Source organism: Nematolebias whitei, chromosome 6 (genome assembly GCF_014905685.2).
Source record: "Nematolebias whitei isolate Nwh7 chromosome 6, NemWhi1, whole genome shotgun sequence".
Taxonomy (NCBI): domain Eukaryota; kingdom Metazoa; phylum Chordata; class Actinopteri; order Cyprinodontiformes; family Rivulidae; genus Nematolebias; species Nematolebias whitei.
The window spans coordinates 19,531,682-19,543,166 of record NC_056503.1 but is presented as its reverse complement, the minus strand read 5'-3'; positions in this window follow the sequence as shown (position 1 = coordinate 19,543,166).

Below are 11,485 nucleotides of genomic sequence, written 5' to 3'. Positions count from 1 at the left end.
CCAGAAGTTCAGTGAGGATCTATGAATGATCCAATGTTGTCCCAAATGACTGATGATGATAAATAGAATCCACCTGTGTGTAATCAAGTCTCTGTATAAATGCACCTGCTCTGTGATAGTCTCAGGGTTCTGTTCAAAGCGCAGGGAGCATCATGAAGACCAAGGAACACACCAGGCAGGTCCGAGATACTGTTGTGGAGAAGTTTAAAGCCAGATTTGGATACAAAAAGATTCCCCAAGCTTTAAACATCCCAAGGAGCACTGTGCAAACAATCATATTGAAATGGAAGGAGTATCAGACCACTGCAAATCTACCATGACCCAGCCATCCCTCTAAACTTTCATCTTTCAAATAACCAAGATGGCGCCGGTGTGTAGGGCTGCCCGTCTCTCGCTCTCTGCTTGTATTTTATTTTTGTTATTTTTACAATGGTTTGTGCAGTGTGCCGAGTCATATTTTCAGTATGATCGTCGGGCACTTTTGGAGCTCCGTACATTTGCTAAAATTCCCGCGGAGTTTTTGAACAGCGGTCAGCACTCTCCCCCACCGGTCCTATCTGAGATTCCTGCGTTCCTTCTGCGTGACCCTGGCCTTTCTCCATGGAGGAAACGTCGCAGACGTCGTGGGAAGCGTGCAGGGATTTTGGTGAAACTGAGGCAAAGTGTGGATTATTCTAACAGGACTCGCTCTGGATCTGATCATCTCCTCTCTGACCCGTGGTGCTCCCGGGGCCCGGCTGCTGGCCAGCTGCCCGCGCGCTCAGTCCATGGAAACACCTGGAGTTGTTTACCTGTGCGCCGCACCAGCAGACCAGGAGGAGCTGTTCTTCATAACCTGCGCCCGCTGGCGCGCGCGTCTCCCTCCACGGCTGTGCCTGTGTCGGACAATATCAGGATGTGTTTAATCAACGCAAGGTCTGTTTCCAACAAGACGTTTATCCTCAATGACTTTTTTAAAGATGAGGAGTTGGATTTTCTGTTCGTCACAGAATCTTGGATTTCTGATGGTGAGTCCAGCGCCTTGGTGGAACTACTTCCTCCGGACTGTGTATGTTTCAATGCCCCGCGCCCATCAGGTCGGCGCGGGGGAGGATTATTAACAGTTTTTAAAGCAAACTTTGCCTGTAAACAGTTGTCCATCCCGGTGTCCCGCGCCAGCTTCGAGCTGAGCGCCTTTGAACTTGGACACTCTCCTCCGGTCCTGTGTGCGCTCATCTACCGCCCACCTCGTTCTAAGGACTTCATAAATGAATTCTCTGACTTTTTGGCTGATATCACACAGAGATACACTCACTTTTTGTTTATTGGTGACTTTAATTTGCATGTGTGTTGTCAGGAGAAGCCCTTAGTGAAGGACTTTCTGGATTTATTGGACTCTTTTGGCTTAGCTCAGCAGGTGAGCGGCCCCACCCAAGAACATGGTCACACGCTGGACCTCGTTTTAACACGCGATGTCTCTGTTTCTAATTTGAAAATCGGTGACAATGTTTTTTCAAATCACATGCCTGTATTGTTTGACTTCACCCCCCCTTGTCCTACTGCTAAGACGCGCGTTCCTGCACGTACGCCTTCCATTAACCGTTTCACTGCTGCTCGTTTTAATGAAGGTTTTAATTCTGAGAGGATCGAACAGTTCCCGGTGTCTCTTACCACTGAGGAGCTAACCTCTCAGTTCAACTCTGCCTGTTTAAATGTTCTGGACCGTGTTGCTCCCCTTAAGACCAGAAAAACAAAACTTAAATCAGAGCCTTGGCTGAATGACGTCACACGAGCCGTTAGGCGGCAGTGTCGCAAAGCTGAACGAAAGTGGAGGAAGGACAGGCTCCAGGTGTCTTTTCAAATGTTAAGGGAGAGTTGGCATCACTATCAGAAAACCGTTAAAGCTGCCAAATGTAAATTCTTTTCTGATTTAATTGTCTCCAACTCCCACAACCCCCGAGTTCTTTTCTCCACCCTGAACTCAGTTCTACACCTCAGTGAGCCTTCACCCCTGGAAGCCTCAACTGAGCTGTGTGAAAACTTCCTCCATTTCTTTTTAGAAAAAGTGGCAAACACCCGGGCACTCATTTCTCCACCAGCTCATGATCTGTCCATCCCATCTCAGTGTGTGGCTGTGTTTGACCACTTTGAGCCCATCTCTCTGTCCTCTCTGGAGCAGGTAATGTGCAGCATGAATCCATCTGGTTCCCCCTTTGATGTGGTCCCCCCTCGACTGCTAAAGGAAGTTTTTCCTACCCTGGGTCCTTTTATCCTCGCTATTCTGAATAGCAGTTTGTCCTCAGGTGTGGTGCCAAAGACTTTTAAACATGCTGCTGTCCAGCCCCTCCTGAAAAAACCTAACCTTGACCCCTCAGTCATGTCCAACTTCCGGCCTGTCTCCAGCCTCCCATTCACCTCTAAACTACTGGAAAAAATTGTGGAGTCTCAGTTGAAACAGTTTTTGGGGGATCACGCTATCCTAGAGTTATTCCAATCTGGCTTCAAATCTCTCCATAGCACTGAAACTGCTCTACTGAAGGTTTTTAATGCCATTTTCATATCCACATACGCAGGTGATTCTGTGCTGCTTGTCCTATTGGACCTTACATCTGCTTTTGACACCATCGACCACAATATCCTCATTTCTAGACTGGAGCAGTGGGTGGGCATCACAGGGTCAGCCCTTAAATGGTTTGGGTCCTACCTCTCTGACAGAACCTTCTGTGTCAATATCAAAGATTTTAGTTTGGCATCGACCGCACTCCAGTGGGGGGTACCGCAGGGGTCCATCCTCGGTCCCCTTCTCTTTTCTTTATACCTGCTGCCACTAGGTGCTATCTTCCGCAAACACGACATACCCTTTCATTTCTATGCCGATGATTGCCAAATTTACTTCCCCCTGAGACAAAGAGGCACACGCTCTATTCAGCCTCTTCTTGACTGCCTGGCTGACATCCGGGACTGGATGGCTTTAAACTTCTTAAGCTTCAATGAGAAGAAGTCTGAAGTCATGCTGTTCCATCCCAGTGGCTCACTCATGAACCATGACATTGACCTTTTCTCTCTAGCCCCGCTAGAGAAACAAAAGGTCACTAATCTGGGGGTGATAATGGACCCGTCCTTAAAACTCAACAGTCACGTAAACATGATGGTCAAATCCTGTTTTTTTCAGCTGAGACGGCTGTCTAAGCTGAAGCCTATACTCTCCAAAAAGAACCTCGAGACAGTGATCCACGCCTTCATAACATCTAGGCTTGATTACTGCAATTCACTTCTGTTTGGAATCAGTCAGTCCTCCATTGCTCGTCTACAACTGGTCCAAAATGCTGCAGCCCGATTTTTAACTGGTACAGGCTATAGAGAGCACATCACGCCAGTTTTGGCCTCCCTGCACTGGCTACCCATTCACCTTCGGATCCATTTCAAAATTCTCATGTATGTTTTTAAATCACTGAACAGTTCCGCCCCATCCTATCTCACTGATCTTCTGCAGCCATATGTCCCACCGCGCTCTCTGAGGTCAGCAGACCAGATGCTTCTCTCAGTCCCAGAAACCCGTCGTAAGCTCAGAGGTGACAGGGCTTTCTCTGTTGCAGGTCCACGACTGTGGAATGAGTTGCCACTGAGTGTCCGGCAGGCTCCCACACTCTCAGTCTTTAAGTCTCGCTTGAAGACCCACTTCTATTCGCTTGCCTTTAACACGGTGTGATTTGTTTTGGTCCGGTCTGTTCTCTACTCTGTTGGCCATTTTAGTTAGCTTCTGCTGCTATTTGTATCTGTATTTCTATTTTATGTTTTCCTGTCTGCTGTGCATGTTTGGTTCTTTTGTACAGCACTTTGGTTGGCCTTGTTGCTGTTTTAAGTGCTATATAAATAAATTGGTATGGTATGGTATGGTATCTCAAACAAGGAGAAGACTGATCAGAGATGCAGCCAAGAGGCTCATGATCACTCTGGATGAACTGCAGAGATCTACAGCTGAGGTGGGAGAGTCTGTCCATAGGACAACAATCAGTCGTACACTGCACAAATCTGGCCTTTATGGAAGAGTGGCAAGAAGAAAGCCATTTCTCAAAGATATCCATAAAAAGTGTTGTCCAGAGGACCAGATTGAACTTTTTTGGATTTTTCTACCTGGATTATTGAGCATGCATCAGGATAGAGTGTTGTTTAAAGTTTGCCACAAGCCGCCTGGGAGACACACCAAACATGTGGAAGAAGGTGCTCTGGTCAGATGAAACCAAAATCGAACTGTTTGGCCACAATGCAAACCAATATGTTTGGCGTAAAAGCAACACAGCTCATCACCCTGAACACACCATCCCCACTGTCAAACATGGTGGTGGCAGCATCATGGTTTGGGCCTGCTTTTCATCAGCAGGGACAGGGAAGATGGTCATAATTGATGGGAAGATGGATGGGGCCAAATACAGGACCATTCTGGAAAAAAACCTGTTTGAGTCTGCAAGAGACCTGAGACTGGGACGGAGATTTATCTTCCAACAAGACAATGATCCAAAACATAAAGCCAAATCTACAATGGAATGGTTCACAAATAAACGTTTCCAGGTGTTGGAATGGCCAAGTCAAAGTCCAGACCTGAATCCAATCGAGAATCTGTGGAAAGAGCTGAAGACTGCTATTCACAAACGCTCTCCATCCAACCTCACTGAGCTCGAGCTGTTTTACAAGAAAGAATGGGCAAAATTTCAGTGTCTCCATGTGTAAAACTGATAGAGACAAACCCCAAGAGACTTGCAGCTGTAATTGCAGTAAAAAGCGGCACAACAAAGTATTAATGCAAGGGGGTCGAATAATATTGCATGCCCCACTTTTCAGTTTTTTATTTGTTAAAAAAAGTTTGACGCATCCAATAAATTTCATTCCACTTCACGATTGTGTCCCACTTGTTGATTCTTCAGAAAAAAATAAAATTTTATATCTTTATGTTTGAAGCCTGAAATGTGGCAAAAGGTTGAAAAGTCCAAGGGGGGCGATTACTTTTGCAAGGCACTGTATATTGGAGACGATTGTGCAGATTTTCTACACCCGGATTTATAAGCAGTGCTGAGATAAGCTAACAAAATGCAAGTCCGATTATAGTACAATTAAGGATCAAACTGGGAGGAGTGGCTTGAACACAAGACCAGTTACGATCCTGCCCACAGAGCAGGGAAACAGGTCAGGCTCCACTTGGCAAATCATCTACACCTAAGAACTGAGAAGTGGAGAGCTGAGTGGAGCCACACTTATCAGTGACAAAGTGGCTTTAGTAGAGGTTTAGACTGAATTCAATGTAGTCCACGCTCATTGAAAAAAAAAAAAGACCCTTTCACCTAAAAAAACAAAAAAACAAAAAAAACAATAAGAACAGTTGGGCAGTGTCTGAATATTTTTTTAGATTAATAAAACCACATATGTTTGCCGATCTATCATCAGTTTGAGCTCGAGTGTAAAAGACAAAGGAACAAAAAGGAAATGAAGGACAGATATTAGATATGGCAAACAAACAACAACTGAAACAAACACTGGATGGAGAAATATGGCTAACCAAGATACAAACAGATTAGATGCAGACAGCAGGGGAGATGCCATGCTGTGCCACCCCACCAGGCAGAAGAGAGGGATGACTGTTGATCATGAAGACTGTCCAAGTCTTGTGTTTTTGTGTATACTTGTGTGTACTCTCTGACCTTCCTACTGGAGTACAAAAAGCCTTTCTTACTGTGTTTGTTTGCATGCTGGGCTATAGAGATGCTAACAGAAGTTTATCTTTAAAACTTTAAAACGTATAAATGGAAAAACAAGTAAAAATATATTTATTATTTTTCTTGTTGTCTAAATTCTAAGAAATGTGTCAACACAAACTGTCATCCAGCTGATAGTAAGAAACATCCCGCATGGTCATTTAAATCATAAATATATAAATATACCTGTGAGTTCATAAATGTTATTCAGATAGGACATTACAGGTGAAACAGAGGAATTAGACACTTTTAGTCCTGAGTGGTTCCTCAGCCTCTGACAGGTTTTTAATATGAAATGTTTGCTCCTGTCACTGAGCTGCCAGAAGCTGTTTGTTGTACTCTGTCTTCTCCTTGGCCCCGTCTTTGTCAGACAAGTTCCAGTTTTGTTTGTTTTGCTTTTTATTTTTTGAGGCTTAGTGAATTCAGAGCCTCCAGCGAGTTTATTACTAATCCTCCTCTGCCTTTGCTTTGCTTCTTCAACTGTATCTCTTTTCCACTTCAACAGTCGTTCAGTCCTCAGAGTTTACTGTATATCCACCTTCACTCAAAAAGGAGAATTTTCTGTACTTTTCTTCTGTTTTTCAGCATCCGTTAGCAATTGCGGCAATACAAAGCAAAAACTTCTATTACTCATCTTGAAAACACAAACACACACATCCAGCTGTTTCTAATAAACAACACATTGACATGAAGAGAATACAGTTCCTCTCATTTTATAGATGTATTTTTTCACATTTTCTTTAAACATTAATCACTTTAACAAATTGGTCTAAATTTCACTTCTTAACAACAACAAAAAAAAAGTTAAAAACCTAGAAATGCCCACACAGTGAGAGCTGGATATGGGCAGCAGCGACCCCCGCGACACGAAAAGAAAGAAGTGGGTAAGGATAATGGATGGATAGATGGAACCTAGAAATGATGGCACATTTTAAATATAATTGTGTCCACTTGTAGACCAGTGATAAGTATGAATTGTTGAATTTGTGAAAAAGTTGTCATGTATAGAACAAACATCAGAAGGCATAAAAGGCAGCACCACAGTCAGTGGCATCTGGCTGTGGTGCTGGGGTCGAGATGGTATAGAGGTAGGGTAGTCAACTTGGGACCAGAAAGTCATAGGCTCAGTTCCCTGCCATGCCCACCTGCCTTGTTGTCCTTGAGCAAGACACCTAATCCCAAAATGCTCATACATACTGTACATAGAAAAGACAATTAGTAAAGTTCTCTATCTAAGGAAGACAGCAGACACGTTGAATCTTCACTCTGTTGCAGTCTCCCGTCCTGAGCAAGCACAATGGCAACAGTGAAAAGGAAAAATTCCCTTTTAAAACAAAGAAAGCTCCAGCAGAACCAGACTCAGGACATGCGGTCATCTGCTTTGACTGGTTGGGTTTGAGAGGACAGGAAGGAGAGAAAGATGAACACAGAATGGTAGGTCCCGGTATTGGACCAATTACAGGTGCACGTGTACCTGAAAGACAAAAATCACATGTTAAAGATATAAAAAATAATAATTATAAATACAAAACAGGTTGAGCAGAGTTAGTAAAGACAGTAGCATAGTGAAAAAAATGTGTTCAGTTTGTCCTCCAGCAGTCTAAGCCTATAGCAGCATAATTAAGGGACAGCTCAGGAAACCCAAGCCGACCCTAACTATAGGATTTTATTGAAAACATTTCAAAAGTCACATCAAAAAATATATTTTTGTCCTATTTTTTTTTTCGAAATTCATTCATTGTATATTCTTGTTTTTTTATTTATTTTATTTTCAGACAATTTTTAATTTCCCTAGCGTTCCCAGTAAATTTACACACTTGCACCCTGCTGAATTCAGCAAAGAGAAACAGCGCCCCTCTATGTACGTTAAACACTAATGGTGTAAACATTCACTTGTCTCTAAGGTTATACCTGTACACACACTGGCAAAGAAAGCTCCTGAGAGTGTCCTGATGCATGCTCAATGATACAGGTAGAAAAAAAGCTCCTGAGACTTTCGGGCTTCAAATGTTCCTGATAATTACACGGCGTCATGCCAGAACTCTGTGATACACAAGGTCCACAGGGTGCTGGGGACGACATGCGCCTGGGTTGACACGCATCAAGTGGCTTGGACCCCGGTAATTGCTTGCAGTGCTAGTGAATCTTGGTTCTGCATTACCACAGATGACAAATATGTGTGCATATGGCAGTGCGAAGGGCTGAGGACTGATCCTGCCAATAGTGTGGAGAAACACACCAACATTACTCCTGGCATTGTAGTGAGGAGGGCCTTTGTGTTGCATTTCATCACTCTGAAGGATCCAGATGGCATTTCACTATGCTAGTGACATACCATGTCCAAAAGTCTTACCCCTCCTCAGACAGAACTATTGTAAAGATTTTTAAACAAGACAAATGTCTGAACATTTTCCCATTTCTTATTGAATTGCTTTATATTCAGTTATTACAATATATTCAATATCCACATGAATTCATTCATTAAATGAAACTCATTAAATTATGCCACATCCTGCCATCATAGGACCAGCAGCATGCTTCTACTGTCAACTTTGTCATCCATTTGATCTGATTATCATTTCAGTACAGTCACATGACCTTTCAACACATTTAAGCACATTTCCTATGGGTGCTTAAGTTTATTTTTTGTCAGCTATTGTAATTTATTATATTTTGGCCACAGAGCATGAAGATGTTCACACAGTGCTTGTTAATAAAATTAAGTCCCTTTGGCCAGGCCTGACCACAGGCCAACCTTTCTCATTCCTCTATGCCAGACACAGTTGGCACCATCAAACTCTCTCCCTGGCATGGACCACATGCTGTCAGCCACTGGTCCTACAGGATAAATTTGCTAATTAGTTACATACATGAGAGAAACAGAGACTTTAGCAGTTGTTGTTGTTGTTGTTGTTGTTGGAGGGCGAGCTTAAAATTGCCCATGGTTTGTTAATATTCGGGGCAGCATGGTGGCACAACTGGTAGAGCTGCTGCCTCTCAGCAAGCAGGTCCCTGGTTCAAATCCTGGTCCGGGGGCCTTTCTGGGTGGAGTTTGCATGTTCTCTCCGTGCATGCGTGGGTTTTCTCCAGGTACTCTGGTTTCCTCCCACAGACCAAAATCATGCATGTTAGACTGATTGGTAACTCTAAATTGTCTCTAGGTGTGAGTGAGAGAGTGAATGGTTGTTTGTCTTGTTTGTCTCTATGTGGCCCTGCGATAGACTGGAGACCCGTCCAGGGTGTACCCTGCCGCTCGCAGTGATTCCTGGACATGGGCACTGGGAACCCCCATGACCCAAAATGGAAGAAGCGGGTAAAAGATAATGGATGGATGGATGGATGGATGGATGGATGTTAATATTCTCACTTTTTGAACTCTGATCTAAACATATATCTGATAAGAAGAAAGGTTTGCTGTTATATTACATGAATTTATTAGTTAGCATTTTCTGTAATGGAATACATTATAATTAATTTTTTACCATTATATATACAGTAAACATGGGGTTTAGAAATGTAAAAATGTGGTTGTAATCTAGTTTTAATAATTTTATCTCTGATTTATCAATTTGAAGAAACACATACAATCAGCCAAATACTAAGATCATTAAGACGGAGGAAGGCATTGAGTATAGGGCACCTGGTGGTAGATGAAACATTACAAGTGAACTTTCTGTCCTTAATATTGCTGTGGTGAAGGCAGAAAAACTGGATAAGTGTGACAATGGAAGCAACTTTGACAAGACTCAAATTGTGTTGAGAAAGCAGTTGTGGTATAGCCTTTCTTTAATTGCATTTTATGTGGAATGTTTCAGCTTGCAGTGGACAGAACCTATTTTAATTCAGTTTATAGTGCCAAGTCACAACAGAAGTCATCCCAGGGCACTGAACAGAAACTTTCATATATTTAAACATAAGTTAACACTATTTACCTGAGGAGCAGACTGCTTTGAATTTAACTCCATCGCAAAACGTTCATCTTGAGCAAACATGAAGGCAACAGTGGAAAGGAAAAACTCCCTCGTGAGGATGAAACCTTTAGCAGAGCAAATGCTCCACACTTTGATGTTGTTGAAAGTCCAGCGACTTTCCGATTGCAGGCCCACCTTCTCTAACTTCTGCACCACCACTCCCCTTGATGATTGATCCACTTTGGATTCTGTATTTATAGTAAGTCTTTCCAAGGATTTGGCTGAGGGGATTCAGGCCTCTGCAGAACAGGAGTGGGAACAGTGTATCACTTTGGTAAATGCCACATTTGATGCTGACTTTGGAAGCTTCGAAATGGTCTATAGAGTTCACTTTCACATTCCCATTGAGACTTACTGCGTACTTTGTTCTGAACCTCCCAATCATAACAGTCTATGTATTAAACTCACTTTGTGTTCTGTCTTGAAAGAAAACATATACCTACCTGTCTTGTTTTTGTCAGCAAGGTTTCAGTGGAAAACAGTAACTCCTTTTGCACAACATAGCTCTTCCGAACTGTGACAGAAGTTGCTGAAAAAGTTCACTGTAAAGTTTTGGGAGTGAGAGAGGAGAAAGAAAATCAAAAACTTAAATCATCATCAAATATCTGACGGGTTTACAGTGAAACACATGGGTTAGTTTGTTTCCAGTACAATTGATTCATGATTCATTCAATAAAGCTTTTATTGTTTTGTACCAGCTGTGCACTCTTAGAAAAGGGGCCATACAGCACAGTGTGTATTGCAATGTGTGTGTGTAGGTGTGTGTGGGCGATTCAGCTTGATAGCCACACTCGTATTAGCAGCTCTCAATTGAGCTTTTCATTTTTGTTCCCGGCTGTACATCATTAAAGTGTCCCAGTCTTGTTAAAACTCCCACACTAGACCTGTAATGTTGTCACAGTTTACATACCGTATGTTTTGAATGGTATTCACAGCTTTTAAAGCTGCCCCACCGAACCCAAACAGATGCAGAAGATGCATATCATTCTGTCCGGCCTTGTTACTCATTTATCTATGCACAATTGACTGTCGGCCAACTGACAGCCATGAACATTTGTCAGGCATTAAGCCACACCAACCCACACCTCCAAACTTGTACACCTGCTCATGCATATGATGTTCTTCTTGGATACTAATGGCAGTGATTCTCCATGAATTTGCTTTCCATGTAATTAAAGAGGGTCTATGTGATGGCTACAGCTGCATAGGGGGAATACGAGAGCATCCCTAGACAGACAGAAGTCACTCATGAATATGCAAACACATTTGCATGCGGTTACTCTTCGTTAAATGTTTTTCTTTAAGCAGCAGCATAATTTTAGAGATAGAAACAGGAGTTGGTCTGTTGCTATCAACCTTTGGTTGAAACCAAATAAACATCTGTGATGGTGTTGATTTTTGTCCCTTGTCCCATGAGCGTAGAATGTGAATTTAAAATATCCTGCATCCATCCATGTATGTTGTGAGCATAATATTTAGAAAACATAAGTGAGGTACTGGCTTTCATTTTTGTGTGTCACTACAGCAAAAGATTCTTTTGAAAATTGTGTTTCCATGTCAAAATCCAAGATGGCCACCAGCATATATACAGGTCCTTCTCAAAAAATTAGCATATTGTGATAAAGGTCATTATTTTCCATAATGTAATGATAAAAATTAAACTTTCATATATTTCAGATTCATTGTACACCAACTGAAATATGTCAGGTCTTTAATTGTTTTAATACTGATGATTATGGCATACAGCTCATGAAAACCCAAAATGCCTGTCCCAAAAAATTAGCATAT